The following is an 8,227-nucleotide window of genomic DNA, read 5'->3' as shown; positions in this document are numbered from 1 at the left end:
GATGTCATCGGGATGCGCATGAACTTGGGCAGTGTCTTGGTGAAGAAGAACGGGGTCGAGGCAGCTTTATGGATGAGGGCAAACTCCGGCGATGGAGCTTCAGCCGGCGAGATCCAAACGAACGGGGCGAGCGATGTGAGCGGCGTGAGGAGGAGCAAAGTGGCAAAATGGAACGAGGGGCGTCGGGGGCATTTATGGGCGTGAGGAGGGGCTGTGGAGTCATGGGGATGATGCTTATCCCGAGAGGGATGCGGCTGGTGGGTTCAGGTGGCACGCGCGTTCTCTAACTGAATGGGGGGAGCGGGAGGTTGGGGAAGACAGGGGCGGGCCCCATCTGGCAGTGAGTGCGAGGGGGAGCGAGCGAGCGAGAGAGGCGCGGGCGTGTGAGGCGAAGCGCTCGGGCGACGGCCTCGGCCTATCGGCCGGTGGGCCGATCGGTGCGCCCCTGGGCCGAAGTGGCCTCCGGGCGTTGGGAGCAGGCTGCGATGCTGGCGCGGCAGGCTATGGCCGTGGGTCGGCTCCTGGGCCGAGCTGGCCTCGGTCCAGGTGGTGTGTGTGTGTGTGTGTGTGTGTTGTTTTTGTAAGAAAACACGAAAGAAAATTATAGCAGAATAAAAATAAAAATAAAAATTACATAGGCATACTATGTATCAAAATGCTCAGAAAAATACCAAGAATAAGAAGAACTATTTTCCAAGTTCAAATAAATTCCAAAAAATTCATAAAAGTCAAACAGTGCTATTGTTGCATTTAAAATCAATAAAAATCATTTTTAAAATAGCAAAACGATTTCAAACTTATTTTCTCCTAATTTTCCATAGAAGGGAATCATTTTACCCTTATTTCCATTTATTTATTTTTAGGAGAAAAATAATTTGAATATAAACCCAAATAACTCCTAATTGGATTTGAATTTGGAATTTCAAACAACTTCAAATGGAAAATGAGTTTCAAATAACTTCAAAGTGACCTCCAAATTATTCCTTTGAAACTTCCAACTCTCTTTCTTTGAATTTTGAAGAAGTCATTTTATCTTCCCTCATGAACTCATTGAGTTGCTTAAAGTTTCTAAGTTTGAAATATTTCAAAATGGAATTCACATCATTTTCAAACCCCTTTTCATTTCTTTAAATGGAAGAAGTCATATTATCTTCACTCTAGGGTTTTGTGATGAAATGAATTTGAATTCATGGTGATCAAAATGCAAGATGAAAGTTTCGGGAATGTCCTTTTATTCCCTCTCATTCAACTTTCAAAAAGTTTTCAATTTCCAATCATTTTCACACAATCAATCACACAACAATCAAACAAACAATCATAATAATTTATTTAATATAACATTCCAAAATTTAGAATTTTGGGATGTTACAAACTACCACCCTTAAAATGAATCTCGTCCTCGAGATTTGGGGAGGAAAGAAGGTTAGGTTTGGGGGGTCCTCTTGAAAATCCATTCATCAACACAAGGTATGGGGTGCTACCACCCTTTGAAGCATGGTTACGGTTCCAACAAAACTCATGTACTCCATCCTTTGCCTTGACGGTGTCGGTCTTCTCATATTCTCCGAGATAACTCCTTCACTTTTGCTCTTCTGGTTAGGGCATGGCCTTTTCCTCAAAATCAGGAGTCCTTGCATCAAAATAGGATCCTTCTGAGACTTGACAGGTTTGGCTCCAATGCTAAACAACTATCGAAAACCTCATGGTGGTCGACAATTTTTTTGTTTCTCCTACAGGAAATGGGTCTGGGTTGAACCTCACCGCATAACCTACGATTGGCAACAGGTGCCTATACAGGGTTTCCATTGTCCTGCCATCCTAAGGCTTCTGGTTTGTCGTGTCGACACTCTTCTAGGGTTTTAAGGCTCTCTGATTTTCTATCAACATATGATAGCTCGTGATAGAAGTCTCCGGTATGGGGGCCAATCCATCCCGTATTTGAATCATTACCACATACGCAGATAGTGAATCACGTTTTCTAACACTTGGGCACCCTCACAAGCATTGCATAACTTCTCTTCTCCACGAACTGGGTTCGGGTAAATCCATTGGTTCTACAAGCCAAAAAAATCTCTATCGTTTCTTCACAACTCTCAGGTTTTACGTAACCTCCTATGAAACGTATGCTGATGAAATCATAGCTTCTTTCAGAATTATGTTCTTCAACAAGATTGTGCTTGTTTCCTTATCAAATCCTGGGTCCTGTGGGTTATGGCCCACTTCAACACTTGTATATCTTTAACTCATCCTTGGAGTTACTATTGTTCCATATTCCAACATTACATCTCCTTTAAATCCAATAGTACTTCATTCCTTCATACTCTTGGGGTAACCATCATAACTAAAACCAAACTCCAACTCATTTGTCCAAACTCCACTCTATGGAATACTTTTTCTTTTCCATTGGTCAAGTGTTCACACAGACAAGTATCACCAAAAAAATGCACTGGTTCATCCATAATTCATATTGCCTTCATATCAAATCCTTTATTATATCCTTAACCACTACTCAAAACTCAAGTTTCAAAAGTACTTTATTACAAAAGCTGCCATCCACATAGTTTGGTATGGTCAAGCATTACTTCCATCTTTATTCATTTGCCCTAGTTGAAGATGCTTTAGTCCCACTGGAACTGTGCAATGTGATGCTTGAAATCATTGATCTTCTGATTCATCATGGTGGCCATCAGCTTCATCTCCATCATCTCTGCATGCACCTCTCTCAGGTATTCCTGAGTGTGATGGAGTCTTGCTTCAAGTATTTCTCCAATCTGATGTATGGCTTCCATAGCAGCTTCACAAACAGAGTCAAAGAATGTTGCTCGTGGTACTCGAGAAATGAAAAAGTATTGACCCATAGTCTTTGGGCAAACTCCCTTCACACAGTGGAGGTGTACCTCCACATACCAAAGTTCAACTCCCTTCTCCATGAAAGGATAACCCTTGTAAACTGCATCTCCTTCAAGATGAATATGCTTCATCATGTCCTTCAGGATCTTCGGGTAATCCTGATCACCAGTCGGGTCATGATCATTTCCGGGCCCTTGAGAAAAGACTCGTAAAGGGTTGTCATCTGCAGGTATAAGATAGAAGGGGTACTCAAGATACTGTATGTATTTCCTTGGGTGAAATGTGGTTATTTTTTGGGAAAAGGTTTGAGGTCAGCTTGTCCATGGGTTCAAGGTTTAAGTCTGGGTGACATAGTGAGAGAGGCACTCACAATCAACAAACAACTCATAATATTTCATATGAGATTCCAAACACCTCAACTTTTATTGCTTCATGAGCTATTACAATTTCCATTTCACAACTCAATTCAACATCCCCAACGAAAATAAAATATGTTCCAACTTTATTACATGCTTTATTCCAATATCAAGATCTCAACTACTCTGCTCAAGCTCTCCTCGGGTCTGAACATTCTCTGGCAAAATGTCCTACTCCTTTGCAGCATAAACAAATGATTTCAGACAAATCCAGGGGCTTCCTGGTGGTTATCTTGGCTCCTTGGGTTCTTGGCTTCCTTGTGTGCATTTGCTAGCGTAATGACCTAAATCCTTGCACCTGTAACAAGTGATTTGACTCAGGTCCTTTTCTGCAGAAATTGGGTTGTTCTGGGGACACATGCTCTTTCTCTTCCTTGACTTCTTCGTTCCGATCAATTCCTCTATCTCTTGTCGATCAAACTCCACTTCTTCCGTCGGGAAGTTTCCCAAGATACTCTTGGCTTTCCTTCGTGCAATACTGTGAAAAATGTCCTTCTTCTCCACATGAATAGCAAGCATTGGAGTAAAATCTGTTTAGGCTTTCTCCATCAGGGTCGTCAACATCTTCTTTCATCACTGATTTTCTTAAACTTTCCCCGAGGGCTTCTTTCACTGCTTCCTTCTGCTACTTGGTAATTTCTTGTACCTTGGGATAAATATGACACTGGGCAGGGTAGTGTGTAGTTCCTTCACACAAGAAACAAGTAACCTTCATGGTTGGACATTCTTCAGCTTGGTGATTTCCTTCACAATGAGGGCATCCATCCTTGTGTTCTTCATGGGTATGTCCTATCTCACCACAAATCTTGCATGCACAAGGTTTCTTCATTTTATTGTCATAGGGCTTCTGAATAAGATGAGACCTCAGTAGAGTCATCTTGAATTCCTCCCAAGTTTATGCTCCGTTACATCCTTGTATGGCCTGATGCATTTTCCACTAGGTTGCAACACTTTTTGTAGAGTACTGAAGAGCGTATTGAACCTCGTACTTCCTTGCAACCAAATTGCTCCTAAAGTGATTCTCCATGTTTTGAATCCATAGCTCTGCCTCCAAATGAGTGATCAGTTCAGAGAATGCAAGTCCATCTTCATTCATCATCTATTGGGTCCAAGGGTCTTGGGATGAGATAAGAGGGATGGAGATATACACACAATATAGCTTTGAAAATAAGTTTTCTTTGTGGTTGTTAGGAAAAACATCAAACAATGACAGCTCACAAACATCTCATCTAACGTGAGTATACAACAGGGGTTTGGTCCTCTAAAGTTCATATAAATCTTGGAATATGTTAGTGTCTTCGAATTCTTCAATTCTTCAAATGATTCGACTGTTGTAGCTTTAGTTCTTCTAGTGTATGGTGAAGTCTGATATCTTGTCATTCTCGAAGTGGCTTTAGTTCATCCTCCGTGTGGTCCAAAGGGAACGGGGTATTGTCTAACTATTTGAGGTAAAAGGAAAGATTTGATAAAGCTCAGAAAAGAAGAGAGGTAAAGGATCTTTTTTTGAAAATTAAGTTTTAGAGAAATCCTTTCCTAAGGGCTTTCTAGTTTCTAAGGTCACGTCCTATAGTCAACTTGGCTCTGATACCATCTCTGTAGCGAGCCGACCTCAAACGGTCAAGCCTCTGTGTATCCGTGCCATCCCTGGAGCGGTATGCTGGCACACACAATACATCAATGTATATATCAAAGTGCAATCACATGTATAAATAACGTCAGACAAATATATATACCTCTTAAGTCTCAGTGGAAACAAACATAAGGGCGTGGAGTCCCACTAACACCAACGACAAGTTGAGTGTAGACCGTAACCCTACAACGTAACTCTTAGTCGTCGTAGAAAATCCCTGCGACATAAGACGTTGCAGCCCTGTAGGTCAGTACATTGAATGTACTAGCAATTCACATCATAAGAATAATGAACCTATTGTACATGCAATTTGGCTGGTGGAAAGCTCTGAGTTTAGTTTTTGCATAAAGCTAGTTTTTCCCTAGAATAAAAGATATTATTCTACCACTACTATATAGCATAGGATGAGTTGGTAAACCCAACTCAATCCATTCCCAAAGTTTCATTTAAAACCCAACTGTTTAAATTAAGAGTGATGAGATCTCCCAACATTTCCACTACTAGATGCACAAGTTGTCCGTAACCGGGGACACGGCTAATCGATTAGGTTTTAACACTCTGCAGAGGTTTGCGCACTTTTCCCCACAAGACTCGATCGCCTCCCTTGAAGTTCTCACACTGCCTGGCGTTTGAGAACAGGATGACCGAGACATAGGCTTTTGAAAATGTTCCCCCTTAACCCACGGATAGGCCGGTACACCTACATCATTCTACATCTGCTAGCCCATCCTGGAAGGGGTCACACTAACTACTCAACTAAGCCAGAGCCCATATTGGCTTGTGGCTGCACACGTAAGCTTCTAGACATGAGAATATGATTGGTCTCTTTGAGCCTGGGCGGATGGACCACCAGTGGTGCACCACCATGAATTTCCCAAGCATGCTCCCACTGTACTTCGCCACCATTCAAACGAAACCTCCGCCCAGGTAGTTCATTAAGTTATCTTGGTTCTACTTACTACTTTGTCACTCATCTCTCACAATGAACACTTCCCAATCCACGTCTACCTTCGCGAGGCAAAATTAAACTTACGCCGTGGTGACAAAGGTATATTGTTCAAACCTACCTCAATGAACTACTAGGTAACGGCATAGCCATCTGGCAACAATAAATCCTACCATGCAATCCTACCACAAAAGGACTAAGTGCATAATATAAACATAGGTAATTGGAAGAATGGTCAAATGTGAACTTGCCTGGATACTGGTACTTGAATTCTAAAGATCGATAGTACTCGGCTTCGCACTCTGGACAGTCTATCGTCAAAGTAAAATAACATACATAAGCAATCATTCCAGAGAGAAATAACATGCAACACAGAAGACTCGGAAAACCAAATGGAAACCCAACACACATAACTTGCATGCAAATAATTCTAGGTGCCAACAATAAGTGACATAAGGTGCAAAACTGTGATGTGATCTATCGTGCATACTTGGCATAGTAATAAAACTATCATGGACAGATCCTAGGTGTGTGAAAATATGTGACAATGGTCCAAGTGGTAGGGTTTGGCTACGGTGACATGGTGCAAAAAGAATCACATCAATCGGAGCTACTGTTTAGGAGATATGGCCAGTTGAAGTTTGAATTCAAACCTGAATAAATTCAAATTTGAAATTGGCCAAAAGTTTTCAAATCTGGTTCTCTGGATAAAGCTATTCGAGACGAACATTTTGCCGCTGGTTTCATCAAATTTGGAGTTACGGTTAAAAAGATACTACCATTCGAAGTTTAGGGGCTAAACTGAAAAGTCAGGGACTTGACCGTGAAAGTTTTATTCGCGACCAGGTCCCTGGCCACGTGACGGCTTCCTACTGGCCGAGCAGCATTCGCTGCAGAAGCTATTCGGCGAACGGCCCATACCTAAGCAAAACAGCTATCACGGCAAGAGAAAAAAGATGAAAACCGGAGACCAGTTGTTTACTAAAAGCGCACGGTTTAATTAAAACCATGGTTAACCGATCTAATACAAAAACAAAAAACGAGCGAGGGTGAGCGGCTCACAGCGAGCGACGACGACGTACAAGAGACGGCGGCGCTGGCTTCGGGCGGTGGCGGGGCGGCGACTGCGGTGGTCCTTGGAGGTGGGGAAGGAGATGGGGAGATGTGTCGCGGCGTGGGCGGTCCGGTGAGGGTGACGGTGCATGTCGGGGTGGTCGGGGTTGTGCTGCACGGGGACGGCGGCTCCGTCCTCCGGCGAGGATGCAGGTCATCGGGGCAGCGTCTCCGGTTGTCCCTAGGGGCAAAAAAGATGTCAATGGGATGCGCACGGACTTGGGCAGTGTCTTGGTGAAGAAGAATGGGGTCGAGGCAGCTTTACGGATGACGGCAAACTCTAGCGATGGAGCTTCGGCCGGCGAGATCCAAATGAACGGGGTGAGTGATGTGAGCGGCGTGAGGAGGAGCGAAGTGGCAGAATGGAACGAGGGGCGTCGGGGGCATATGGGCGCGAGGAGGGGCTGTGGAGTCGTGGCGATGATGCTGATCCCGAGAGGGATGCAGCTGGCGGGTTCGGGCGGCACGCGCGTGCTCTAACTGAACAGGGGGAGCGGGATGTTGGGGAAGACAGGGGCGGGCCCCATCTGGCAGCGAGTGCGAGGGGGAGCGAGCGAGCGAGAGAGGCGCGGGCGTGCGAGGCGAAGCACTCGGGCGACGGCCTCGGCCTATCGGCTGGTGGGCCGATCGGTGCGCCCCTGGGCCAAAGTGGCCTCCGGGCGCTGGGAGCAGGCTTCGATGCTGGCGCGGCAGGCTGTGGCCATGGGCCGGCTCCTCGGCCGAGCTAGCCTTCGTCCAAGTGGTGTGTGTGTGTGTGTTTTGTAAAAAAACATAAAAGAAAACTGTAGCAGAATAAAGAAATAAAATAAATTACATAGGCATATTATATATCAAAATGCTCAGAAAAAACCAAGAATAAGATGAACTATTTTCCAAGTTCAAATAAATTCCAAAAAAAATCATAAAAGTCAAACAGTGTTACTGTTGCATTTAAAATCAATAAAAATCATTTTTTAAATAGCAAAACGATTTCAAACTTATTTTCTCCTAATTTTCCATAGAAGGGAATCATTCTACCCTTATTTCCATTTATTTATTTTTAGGAGAAAAATAATTTGAATACAAACCCAAATAACTCCTAATTGGATTTGAATTTGGAATTTCAAACAACTTCAAATGGAAAATGAGTTTCAAATAACTTCAAAGTGACCTCCAAATTATTCCTTTGAAACTTCCAACTCTCTTTCTTCGAATTTTGAAGAAGTCATTTTATCTTCCCTCATGAACTCATTGAGTTGCTTAAAGTTTCTAAGTTTGAAATATTTCAAAATG

Source organism: Triticum aestivum, chromosome 6A (assembly GCF_018294505.1).
Source record: "Triticum aestivum cultivar Chinese Spring chromosome 6A, IWGSC CS RefSeq v2.1, whole genome shotgun sequence".
Lineage (NCBI taxonomy): Eukaryota > Viridiplantae > Streptophyta > Magnoliopsida > Poales > Poaceae > Triticum > Triticum aestivum.
The sequence above is the reverse complement of the archived record's forward strand: the minus strand, read 5'-3'. Positions refer to the sequence as shown.